We start from the raw sequence: 14,140 nt of genomic DNA, 5'->3' as shown, positions 1-14,140 counted from the left end.
TTGGCTTTGTTGACAGTCTGCTGATCTGCTCCCTCTGCGCATACATCAGTAAGTGCCTGCACTCTCACAAGATACTTTGCTGTAATGGATGTAGCAGAGGGTCCTAAACAGACTGCTCTAAACGCACAGGGGCGTTTGCTAGGAGAACATCAACAGATGCTCGCCGACCTCAATACTCGGATGACGCAGCTCACATCTGTGATATTGCAGGCCCTCCTAGCATGCTCCGAGCCTCCTCCTAGCCCAGCACTTCAACTCCCCACTCCAGAGAAGTTTGTTTGGAGACATCATTGCATGTAAGGTTTTTTTTTACTGCAATGTTCTATGTACTTTTCCACCACGCCACATTTATTGGAGGAGCACAAGATTGCAAAATTTATATCTTTTCTCTTGGGCAAAGCACTTTGCTGGGCCACCGCAATTTGAAATAAGGGGCACGAGCAAACCAAGTCCAATGAACAATTCCTCACCACATTTAAAAGGGTGTTTGATCATGAACCAGAAGGGATAGAGGTTGGAGAGAGCCTTCTCACCAGTCCCCAAGGCTCCAGAAGTGTTGCTGAATTTGCCTTGGAATTCAGGACACTAGCAGCTGCCAGTGGGTGGAATGATCTGGTGCTGAAAGTGGGCTTTCGCCAAGCCCTACGTCCAGAGATCATTAGTGATCTGGCTTGTAGAGATGAGAACCTCACTCTGGACTCCCTCATTGACCTAGCTATTTGACTCAACCAATTGTTAAAGCACCGACCATCTATCCACTTCAACACAATCTGCCCAGTCTATGGAGGATGGCTCGCCCATGGAGGTCTCGCATCCATCTAACCCACACCGAACATGCTAGGCAGTGCAAGGAGGGGTTATGTGTCTACTGTGGGAGATCTGAGCATAGCATCCAGCAATGTCCCATATGGTCAGCCTGAGAGACCCCAACAGAGACCCCAACCTGTAAGCTCCACAAGTCTGGTGAGAAAATTCAGTTCTAAATCCTTTACCATCCCAGTAATAATCAGGGTAGGGTCCTCCACTCATGTCTTATCCGCTTTTGTTGATTCAGGGGCAGAGGGGAGCTTTATCAGTATTACCCTCATGCAGAACCTGGACCTGCCTACCATCCCCCTGCACAGCGCACTCAGTATCAAGACCATCGATGGAGGACCCATAGGCGATGGACTGGTCACCTCTCACACACAACCAGTACAGATTCAAATAGGGGCTTTACACACAGAATTTATATCACTCTATGTAACCACCACCATCAATCATGACATCATCCTTGGCTATCCCTGGCTTCAGCTATATGATCCATTGATTTCATGGCAAAACAAGGAAATTCTTCAATGGTCACCCACATGCTTCCTGAACTGCCTCTCTCTCCCTCAGATCAGAGTAGCTTCTAACTCCGTAGAGAGCCCCCAATCCGACTCCATAGACAATATTCCAAATTGTTACTTAGACCTTGCAGAAGTCTTCAGTAAGGGGAAGGCCTGCAGGTTACCTCCTCACAGGCCGTATGATTGCTCGATCGACTTACTGCCAGGTATTTATATTTATATAAATATCATTTATCCCTTGTCCCAAAAGGAACAAGCAGCCATGGAGGGAATATACTCAGGAGGCTCTCAAACAGGGATACATCTGGCCTTCCAAGTCACCTGCATCAATTGGTTTCTTTTTTGTTGAGAAACAAGGAGGTGAACTGAGGCCTTGCATTGACTACAGAGGCTTATACCAGGTCACCATAAAGTATCCTTATCCTCTTCCCCTGGTTCCAGCAGCTCTTGAACAGCTTCAGTCCACTAAGATATTTTCAAAGCTCAATCTATGAAGTGCATACGACTTGATCTGAATAAGGAGGGGTGATGAATGGAAGACGACCTTCAGCACGACCGCGGGGCACTTCAAGTACTGGGTCATGCCGTATGGCCTTTCTTCGGCACCCAGTGCTTCATCAACAACATGCTATGGGACATCCTGGGCAAATATGTCATCACCTATATCGACGATATCCTGATTTACTCTTCAGATGTCCAGACTCACCAGGAACACATCAGAACCATTCTCAAGTGACTGTTAGAGAACAACCTCTATGTAAAGGCTGAGAAGTGTGTTTCATCTAAACAAGATTTCCTTCCTTGGCTATATCATTAGCGCTGAAGGAGTGTGCATGGACTCCTCCAAGATAGCAGCCATCATGTCCTGGCCTACACCCAAGTCTGTAAAGGAGCTCCAATGATTCCTAGGCTTTGCAAACTTTTATCACCAGTTCATTCAAGGTTTCAGCTCTCTATTAGCTCCCCTAACCACACTGTTGAAGAAGGGCCCCAAGCACCTACAGTGGGACTCTGCAGCTGAGGAAGCCTTCAGTCGATTTAAGTTTGCATTCGCCTCAGCCCCCATACTCCAACACCCTGACCCTACTAAGCCTTTCATCGTGGAAGTAGATGCATCCGACACCGGGGTAGGGGCCATCCTGTCACAACGCTTTGGGGAGAAACCGAAGCTACACCCCATAGCCTTTTTTTTTTCCAAAAAATTAACTTAAGCAGAAAGGAATTATGATGTGGGGAACAGAGAGCTCCTCGCAATTAAATTAGCCCTCGAAGAATGGTGGCACTGGTTAGAGGGAGCCACGCACCCTTTCGTCATCCTCATGGACCACAAGAACCTTGGATATCTCCAAAAGGCTAAACCCCAGGCAGGTCAGGTGGGCATTATTCTTCACCCGGTTCAATTTCTTAATTTCTTTCCATCAAGGTGCCAAAAACACCAAGGGAGATGCATTATCCAGAACTTTCAGTCCTTCTCAACAAGACTCTAACTCTCATCCCAATCATCCTATCACACTGTTTTGTGCAATCGATCACCTGGGAACTGGACAAAGAAATAAGCAAGTATCAGCCCCGAACCCACCCCATTCATCTCCCACCTGGTCTTCTCTATGTGCCCAAGCACCGACGCAGTTAACTCATCACCTGGGCTCACTCATCTCCTGCCACTGGACATCCCAACAGCCAATGTACTCACCAAATGCTAAGAAACAGCTACTGGTGGGAGAACATGCTGTTTGAAATCAATCAGTTCATTGCCTCATGCTCCAAATGTGCCCAAGCAAAGGTACTGAGACCCCCCCCCCCAGCAAGTTATGCCCTCTACCAATTCCAAAAAGACCCTGGTCACATCTGGCAATTGGCTTTATCACAGATCTCGCACCCTCTTAAGGGAATACCACCATAATGGTAACTATTGATTGATTCTCAAAAGCTCTGAAACTCATCCCTTTACCTGGCATCCCCACAGCTTCTCAGACCACTGAGCTGTTATTTCAACAGGTCTTACAATTCTACAGCATCCCCGAAGATACAGATAATTTCTTCAGTCTCCTTCTGCAGCAAAGGAAAAAAAAAATCCTATCTCAAGTGAAGTCAAGTTTATTTTTATAGCACTTTTAATAACAGACATTGTAACAAAGCAGCTTTACAGAAATTTAAAGACTTTAAACATTAATTTTATCCCTAATCTATGCCCAGTGAGCAAGCCTGTGGCACGGAGGCAAGGAAAAACTCCCTTAGATGACATGAGGAAGAAACCTCAAGAGGAACCAGACTCAAAAGGGAACCAATCCTCATTTGGGTGATAACAGATAGCAGGATTATAAATAACTTGCTTCTTTAACAGTGTCCTAGAGAGTCACAAAGTACAAGTGTGAAACCAGAAAATTCATTATAGTTTGAACATGAAGTCTGTTTAGTTGAAGTTATAAAATGTTCATTGATGGAAACTTGAGGGCAAAACTGTTCATGATAACTGCAGTCATAGAGATAGCAAGTCAACTGTAGTCCTCAGCCATAAAAGCATTACTGTAAGTGTCCAGAGCATCTTCCAAGTGTGACTTTCAACTGTCCATATGGGGCCATCCTCCACAGGAGTGATGTGATGAGACTCCAACCAGACATAGGGCATCAGGATGGATCAGGCAGGTCAGATGAGCAGAAGAGGTCAGCATCTCGATCTCAGGATTGACATGTAACTCAGAGGGACAGACGGGTGGGGAGACAGGCTGTTAGGTATGCCCAATGTCATCTGATAAGTAGAAACAGTATACATTTTGTGGTGAGTGCAAGCAGGGACTCCGGCAAAACTAACTATGACAGCATAACTAAAAGGGGAGAGCCAGAAGGTAACACATGCATGAGGGAACCCTGGGACATAAAGGAGCAGCCACTACACCGTCAACAAACTCAAGTGAGCAAGCGAGTGGGGGACTGACAGCATCCATACATCCCAATTTACCAAAACACACACAGGAGCGATGTGATGAGACTCCAACCAGACATAGGGCATCAGGATGGATCAGGAAGGTCTGGAGAGCAGAAGAGGTCAACATCTCGGTCTCAGGATCGACATGTAACTCAGAGGGACGGGGGGGCACAGATTGTTTGGTATGCCTAATGTCACCTGATGGTTAAGAACAGTATACATTTTGCGGTGAGTGCAAGTAGGGACTCCAGCAAGACTAACTATGACAGCATAACTAAAAGGGAAAGCCAGAAGGTAACACATACAGGAGGGCACCCCGGGACATAAAGCAGCCAGCCACTACACCGTCAACAAACCTGAGTGAGTGGGGGACTGACAGCATCCATACATCCCAGTTTACCAAAACACACTATGCCTGAGGACCCTCCAAATCTACTCCTTTGCCTAATAAAACTATTAACAAAAAGCTTGACTAAACAGATATGTTTTCAGCCTATCTCCTTCTTTATTTAATCTCTATTTTTTTTATCTTAGCTTTTTCCCAGCTGAAAGTTGAGTGTTTTTAGGTATTTAAGGTGGTTATTGAGAAACTATTGAAAACTCCCATATTGGACACTTTCAGTGAAGAAAAATCTGGCAACCTTCATGATGTGAACAACATGCAGGAGATTAGAATAATCTGAATGTTAAACCCAGAAAAACAACTTCAGCAGATGTGTAACCTGATCCTAAATCCATCCATCCATTATCTGCAGCCACTTATCTTGTGCAGTGTTGCAGGCAAGCTGGAACCTATCCCACCTGACTATGGGTGAGAGGCGGAGTACACCCTGGACAAGTCGCCAGGTCATCAAAGGGCTGATACACAGAGACAAACAATCATTCACACTCACATTCACACCTACAGTCAATTTAGAGCCTCCAATTAGCCTAACCTGCTTGTCTTTGGGGGAAACCAGAGCAAATCCACACAGACACAGGGCGAAGATGCAAACTCCACACAGAAAGGCCCCCCTCACTGCTTCAGATGGGTTAAATGCAGAGGATGAATTTCACTGTGCTTGAAGTGTGCATGTGACGAATAAAGGTTTCTATTGCTTCTTCTTCTCAGCCACTGGGCTCAAACTCAGGATCTTCTTACTGTGAGGCAACAGTGCTAACAACTACACCACTGTGCCACCATCCTAAATCCTCATTCATTTAAATATTGACTGAACTTTTGGACTTAGAAACTGCCATGCTGTTATATGACTAAACTGTATGACTTCAATTCATTTTCAAGATCATCATCAAGATCTCCTGCACCCAGACTTCATTATCGTGACATACAATATTTATCAGCAGAGTTATTTTCTCTTGTACTAAAATGGACCCTGGTGCTCTCACTGGTGCAACTAGTGAGTCTTTAACGTCAATCTTTTCCATTCTGCTGCCTGGTGCTTTGTTTGGTGTGTAGATGAGGTTTTGTCAGCTATCTTTGTTTGAACTGTTAAGCAGGATGAAACATTTGGACATGTTTACAGCTAAACACAGGGCTTTATTGTTTGTTTGTTGTTTTTCTTGCTTGCTTTATAGACACAGTATATAAGACATGATGAATAACTCGTCTTTATAAAGCGTTGTCCCAGCGAGCATGGCCTGATGGTCTGATTCTACTTTCAATTTTATGGGACGAGAACTGATCTGTCTTCTGAGGGGTGGAGTAATAAAAAATGGCATTGGCTGTAAATTATGATAATGAAATGCAAGATTTGTCTAGTGAGGAATAAAAATGATTGTGTGTGTGTATATTTGTGTGTGTAAGAGAGTGAGACAGAGAGAATGAAACAGACTTTTTGACTTTTAAGAAGAAGAAGAAACCTTTATTTGTCACATGCACACTTCAAGCACAGTGAAATTCATCCTCTGCATTTAACCCATCTGAAGCAGTGAACACACACACACACACTCAGAGCAGTGGGCAGCCACACCAGAGCGCCCGGGGAGCAGTCAGGGTACCTTGCCAAGGGTAACTTGCTCAACAGCACCTTAGCCCAAGGCTGCCCCACGTCAACCTTACCGCATGTCTTTGGATTGTGGGGGAAACCAGAGCACTCAGAGGAAACCCACGCAGACACGGGGAAAACATGCAAACTCCACACAGAAAGGCCTTCGGCAGCCACTGGGTTCGAACCCAGAACCTTCTTGCTGTGAGGCGACCATGCTAACCACTACACCACCGTGCCGCCCCACTTGGTCTTTTAAACCTGTTGATGGACTCAGCAAAATTGGACAAATGAAAGAAAAAGATTGGGTTATATATATCTTTTTCTTCATTAATTATCCAGTTTGGGATCGTCTGTGCCCATGATCTCCTCAGATTCTTGTTCTTGGCTAACAGGAATGGAACCTGATGTGGTCTTCTGCTGTTGTAGGACCTCATCCACCTCAAGGTTAGATGTTTTGTGCATGCTGAGATGCTTTTCTGATCACCACGGTTGTAAAAAGTGATTATATGAGTTATTATATCCTTCCTGGCAAAAAAGCTCGAACCAATCTGGCTATTTTTAGCTCACCTGTCCATAAGGCCGATGAGCTGTTGCCATGGCGTGGCATCTGTCATCTGTCCACAATTCAGTTAAATCATACCTTCTCTGTCAATTCCCCACAGATTTCTGTTCTGATTGTTTTGTTTGAAAGAACTCATCACTCTGCACAAAACTTGGTCATTGTTTTATCAATTATTTTGCGAATGAGTTAGGCCAAATTAATAAATTTCCCAGGCCTTTCACTAGAATTGTATCTTCTCTCTCATTTCTCATCCGATTCCAGTTCTAATCAATGTTTTGGGTAGATCTTCACTTGAGGAACAAAACTTGGTCTTTTTTGTTGATTTTCCTGTTGTAAACAATTTGTTTACAACTTTGTTTATTTTCAGTTAAATTGTATCTTCTCCCTCAGTTCTCAATGGATTTCAGTTCTGATTGCTTTGTTTGAAAGAACTCGACCTTCTGCACAAAACTTCATCATTGTATTGTCTTTTTTTTTTGCTGACAAATTAGTAATTAGGTCAACTTTATTAATTTTCTTCTGACTAGAATTGTATCGCCTCTCTCATTTATCATGCAAATTCAATTCTGATTGATATGTTGGATAGATCTTATCTTGGGGAACAAAATGTAGTCCTTTGTTGATTTTCCTCTTGAAAGCAGTTTGTTGTGGAGGTTGGTCCTCTCTCACATTGTCACATTTCAGTTCTGTTTGATGTTTTGGTCATCATGGTTGTTTTGATGGCAGGCCAGATGAGCTACTACAACCCCGATTCCAAAAAAGTTGGGACAAAGTACAAATTGTAAATAAAAACATAATGCAATAATTTACAAATCTCAAAAACTGATATTGTATTCACAATAGAACATAGGCAACATATCAAATGTCGAAAGTGAGACATTTTGAAATTTCATGCCAAATATTGGCTCATTTGAAATTTCATGACAGCAACACATCTCAAAAAAGTTGGGACGGGGCAATAAGAGGCTGGAAAAGTTAAAGGTACAAAAAAGGAACAGCTGGAGGACCAAATTGCAACTCATTAGGTCAATTGGCAATAGGTCATTAACATGACTGGGTATAAAAAGAGCATCTTGGAGTGGCAGCGGCTCTCAGAAGTAAAGATGGGAAGAGGATCACCAATCCCCCTAATTCTGCGCCGACAAATAGTGGAGCAATATCAGAAAGGAGTTCGACAGTGTAAAATTGCAAAGAGTTTGAACATATCATCATCTACAGTGCATAATATCAAAAGATTCAAAGAATCTGGAAGAATCTCTGTGCATAAGGGTCAAGGCCAGAAAACCATACTGGGTGCCTGTGATCTTCGGGCCCTTAGACGGCACTGCATCACATACAGGCATGCTTCTGTGTTGGAAATCACAAAATGGGCTCAGGAATATTTCCAGAGAACATTATCTGTGAACACAATTCACCGTGCCATCCGCCGTTGCCAGCTAAAACTCTATAGTTCAAAGAAGAAGCCGTATCTAAACATGATCCAGAAGCACAGGCGTCTTCTCTGGGCCAAGGCTCATTTAAAATGGACTGTGGCAAAGTGAAAAACTGTTCTGTGGTCAGACAAATCAAAATTTGAAGTTCTTTATGGAAATCAGGGACGCCGTGTCATTTGGACTAAAGAGGAGAAGGACAACCCAAGTTGTTATCAGCGCTCAGTTCAGAAGCCTGCATCTCTGATGGTATGGGGTTGCATTAGTGCGTGTGGCATGGGCAGCTTACACATCTGGAAAGACACCATCAATGCTGAAAGGTCTATCCAGGTTCTAGAGCAACATATGCTCCCATCCAGACGACGTCTCTTTCAGGGAAGACCTTGCATTTTCCAACATGACAATGCCAAACCACATACTGCATCAATTACAGCATCATGGCTGCATAGAAGAAGGGTCCGGGTACTGAACTGGCCAGCCTGCAGCCCAGATCTTTCACCCATAGAAAACATTTGGTGCATCATAAAACGGAAGATATGACAAAAAAGACTTAAGACAGTTGAGCAACTAGAATCCTACATTAGACAAGAATGGGTTAACATTCCTATCCCTAAACTTGAGCAACTTGTCTCCTCAGTCCCCAGACATTTACAGACTGTTGTAAAGAGAAAAGGGGATGTCTCACAGTGGTAAACATGGCCTTGTCCCAACTTTTTTGAGATGTGTTGTTGTCATGAAATTTAAACTCGCCTATTTTTTCTCTTTAAATGATACATTTTCTCAGTTTAAACATTTGATATGTCATCTATGTTCTATTCTGAATAAAATATGGAATTTTGAAACTTCCACATCATTGCATTCCGTTTTTATTTACAATTTGTACTTTGTCCCAACTTTTCTGGAATCGAGGTTGTACATCCTTGATGTTCTGGTCCTCTGACCTCTCTTATCAACAAGCTGTTTCCACCCACAGAACTGTCACTCACTTACTCATTTTTTTTTCCTGCACCATTCTGTGTAAACTCTAGAGACTGTTGTGTGTGAAAACACCAGGAGATCAGCAGTTTCTGAAATACTCAAACTAGTCCATCTGGCTCAAACCAACACCCATGCCACAGTGAAAGTAAGTCACACTTTGGGATCATAATTCTGAAGTTTTAGGTAAATATTAACTGAAGCTCTTGACCTGTATCTGCAGTATTATTATTATTATTATTTGGATTTCACTGCTGCCACACACATGATTGGCTGATTAGAGAACTGCATGAAGGTACAGGTGTTCCAAATAAAGTGCATGTCAAAGTCCCTCTCATGCCAGAATCTGGTCTTCCCAGGCAGTCTCCTGTCCCAATATTAACCACCTCTTTAAGGCATATGAGTGCAGCACTGATCTCTGTTTCAATAGCCCTTGGCCTCTCGCCTATACAGCTAGGGTTACTGTGGGGGGCTAGTCCTCTGGTAACCGCAAGAGTTTGACTTCCACATCCGTATTGCAGCGTGCCTTGCCAGACGGTAGTAGGTACCATTTTTATGATGGTCTTTGGTATGACCTGACTGTGAGTAGAACTCACGATCTCTCAGTCAAGCGGCGGACATGGTAACCACTCAGCCAACTAGCGGTCAAATAAAGTGTATGGTGAACAGATAAATGATTTTCAAACTGTGAAAAAAAACAAAAAACAAAAATACAGGCACTTAACCAACACTCATCCATAGTGATATACAATGTACCCAGAGCAGCCTGGGGAGCAGTTGGGGGTTAGGTGTCTTTCTCAAGGACACTTAAGCCATTCCTGCTGGTCCAGGGGATCAAACCAGCAACCTTTTGGTCTCAAGGATGCTTCTCTAACTATTAGGCCATGGCTTCCCCCATGGAAGAACACAAGGTTCTTCCACAAAAGCAGCAGCAGTCACCTCAGTACCACTCATTCCCTCTGCACTGACTCCTACACCACTCTGCCCAGCATCAGTCTATGATGCCATAGTGCAGTCCTGCTTTTGATTATCACCATGGTCTCTGCCAGATTTACATTTGCTTCACTGCAACTTGATTCTGCAGGTTCTCAAATATTTTCAGAAACTGATGGTTCTTGGCTCATCACATGCAATATCCCTGTCCCTCTATTCAGCCTCTTTGTCCTGAGGACAAACTTTTCTCTTATGGCAGGAAACTGAATTAGTGCTAATGAAGGTCATATAATTGTTGCCCATTATTGTTTGTCATGGAAATATCAAGTACTTTATGTTGGGGTTCCAGCACCATGGAAATGTGGAGTCTTCACATCAATTCCAGACTTTTCAGACCAAATGAAATAATTTCTATGGGTTTTAGGGTGCATTCAAGTGTTTCATATCAGATGTGAATCTGACTTTTTTGATGGTTTACCAGAGGGAGAATCAAGAAATTGGCATCACCGGTTTGAGAGAGGGAGAATCAGGACATTATTTGATAGTTATATAATGTTCTGTTAAACAAGTCACAATGTGAAAGTCTTTCAGGGGAAAAAAAACACAGTAGCTTTGTTCATTCTCAATGCTGACGTTATGTTTTGTGTGCCAATTTCTGTATGAAGCACTCTTTCACTGATATTGATGCCTCTGGCATGCTTTTACAGCCATGCCAAGTCACCAGTGCCTTCGGCGTTTGTCCCAATCATGCAGTTTAAAATGCTGACAATGTCTCTGTGAAATTTATTACCTGTATTAAGAATTTAAACCTTGAAACTATCATAAATACTACATAAATCTACAGGGATGGAAAGGGAAGGATAGAAAAGTTGCTGCCAGAGATGTTCTAAGGGACGAGACAAATCACTTAAAGAATCCGGAATAGAAAAGTCCATAACACCAAAGATCTTGATTGTATGCACATATCCTGTCCCTCTCCCCGAAAAGCCAATCATCTGTCAAATCAGGAAACACATTAAGCCAACTGTGTTGTTGCATTGACACAAGTGCACAGTTGCACATGCATAATAGAAGTATAGCAACTTTCTATCAACCTTGTAGGGCAAAACATTTTAAAAGCTTAGGGTCACTTTACACGGGGACGGTCTGAAATAAAAACGCAAAAGTCCGTTTTCGTTCTCACTTTTTTTCCGCGTCTACACGACCGTTTTCAAGGAGGAAATCTGCGTCTATACGGTGACGCATAAATGTGTGGAATTCAATTGGATGTGCATGCCAGGCAGCTAGGTGGTGCTGTGAAAGACCTCCACTATGTCTGCACGCATGCGCATCTTCCGTCTTGTCTGATCTGCACATCTGCGCCGTGAAAACTTTGACTACTCTGGCTATGGTAAGTAAGAAAGTAAGTAAAAAAGTAAGAGCATACTATACCCGCCTCTGTTCATTAACGGTATATGTGCAGATTCGGTATAGATGTTCAAAGGACTCCTGGACGTTTATTAAAGCTGCCAGAGCAGCTTGAAGGTCCGTTGGATCGATGTAATCAGACATGCTCTTACTTTTTTACTTACTTTCTTACTTCCCGGGCTGGCATGTACAGTATATGACATATGTATGACGTAAACACGTACCCGACGTGAGCAGATCCGAGCAGAGTTTCGCGTATTGGGTAGTTTAGATGGATATGCAATGGGGGCTGTTTTTAACTTATCCACTCTGGAAGGCGTTTTCAATTTTTTCCGTTTTTCAGCCTCGGAAACGCCGTCCCCGTGTAGACGAAAGGCACTTCCGATAAAATATTTTTAGTCGTTTTTACCTGACAGCGTCCTCGTGTAAACGGGCCCTTATTTTCAGGCAAAGTCAGCACACTTTTTAACCTTTTTTTTTTTAATCAGATTTGACTGGTGATTCTATCCATGTGGTTTTACATCCCAGTAGTCATTGAAAGTTCAGATATGGCTCTCTCCCCATTCATTCAGAGAGAGAGAGTTAATTGAGTTTTAACACTCCTTTGTTAAAGGGATCCTCCAGCAGATTTACTCTTAAACTTATGCTAAGTAAAAGTATTTGTAGATTTCAACAGTCAAACATTAATTTTCTGAGACCAAATAGTGTTCTAGAAAAAAAAAAAAATCATTTTTTATTAAAATACCAGATGGACCTCCTATAGAAGTGATGCATGCAATGATGTGGCACAATGGAAGCTTGGAGCAACTTGGCTGTTTATATACTGTGCTTAAAACGTGGTTTTGCTAGTTGTATAAGTATTTTTACCAAAATTATAGGTTTTTAAATCAGTAAAGTATGCCTCATTGCACAGCATATAAATGCCAAAATGATGCTAACAAGGATGGTAAAAGAAGATATCTTTTCAGTGTTTACCTGGCGAGAATTGTCTGACTATTCACAAGAAATGGATTCATGCCATCAGAAGGCCTCAAAACAATCTGCCTGTGGTGCCCTACTTCTGCTCCAAACATTTTGAATCATTCTGTTTTGATGAATCAATACAGGAATTAAAAGCAAAATTAATGGGGGCTTCCAGAATAAGAAGAAAGATAAAAGACAATGCCGCGCCAACAATATTTGCCCATCGTTCAGGTCCAAAAGTTCGTTGATGAAGTGTTGAGCAACAGAGACAACAACACAGGGAGGCTAGTTTCGACTTTGTTCTACCATCGTTTGTAGTATAACAGAGACTGATCCAGCCCAAGAATCAGACAGATACACATTTGCAGAAATATTTTCACTCATTTTGCCAGATTGTTATGGATTTTCACAGGGGAGTAGAGGATGCCAAGCCCTTTCCGAAGAGGGCAGCCACGACCCGTTATGACCATGACTTGACCCACTATTCGCTCTCGAAGCCCTGTGCGAGTGCAACTCGCTGAAAACTTTAATATGAGCACTGACACAGTTGTGCATGTGTAGTAGAAGTATAGTGACCTTCTATCAACCTTTGCATGCATAGTAGGAGTATAACTTGTGGGGCAAAACATTGTGAAAGCTTATTTTTGGGCAAAGTCAACACACTTTTAAAGCATTTTTTTTTTAAATCAGATTTGACTGGTGATTTTATCTGTGCAGTTTTGACATCCCCATGGCCATTGAAAGTGCAGATATGACTCTCTCCCCATTCATTCAGAGAGAGAGAGAGAGTTGTTTTAACACTCCTTTGTGAAACAGTTATGTTCTGGACAGTTCCAACCTTCCAACCCACAGTTAATCATTACTGTTTATACAAAGTGCTCCTCTATAATCCCACACATTTTGAAAATGTGCCATGTTCTGCACAGAGCCATACAATCTATCCATATCCTTGCTTTTAAAGGATTTTTAAAAACATGGCACACATCACAGTCTTGTCCTGCATCAAGCATTCTCCACCATCCCTTTCATTGTGTATAACACTGAAAAACAGTTTCTCTTAATGAGCTTCATGACTGTTTATTGACATTCATGACTTAGCATGGGATATAAAATGGACATAAATGCATTATCAACAATTATTATACATGCAGGACACTTTTTCGATGGAATAAAAACTTGTTCTACTCCCTTCTGGCGGGTTTCATTTATTTGGCTCAATAGCATGCAATATTGTTAGCGTATTGCTTATCCTATGTGTATTATGTCACTCTACCCAATGGAGAATGAGCGATGAATATGGTTTATGATATTGCATGGTTGTCAAGACAACATGACGTCACATGTCGGAACTGATGCCAATATCCAATGAGAAAGTTGTCTGCTGCGCATGCACAGAACCATTTCTTTGTTCGCCGGGAAAGAGAAAAACGCGTTGAACACCTGAAATGCTACCAAAACTTAATTAGATATTCTTCACACATATTTACAAGCAGTGGCGAACCGTTACTACTAGAGCTGGGACTTCAGCTCAGTCAAACCTTAGACAGACATGACAAAAGCAACAGGGCAAAGGATTTTGCTAGAGATTAACAGCAGGCTGTCAGGTCTTTCTGTTGTGTGTAGTT

The sequence above is a fragment of the Neoarius graeffei genome, chromosome 2 (genome assembly GCF_027579695.1).
Source record: "Neoarius graeffei isolate fNeoGra1 chromosome 2, fNeoGra1.pri, whole genome shotgun sequence".
NCBI lineage: Eukaryota > Metazoa > Chordata > Actinopteri > Siluriformes > Ariidae > Neoarius > Neoarius graeffei.
The sequence above is the reverse complement of the archived record's forward strand: the minus strand, read 5'-3'. Positions refer to the sequence as shown.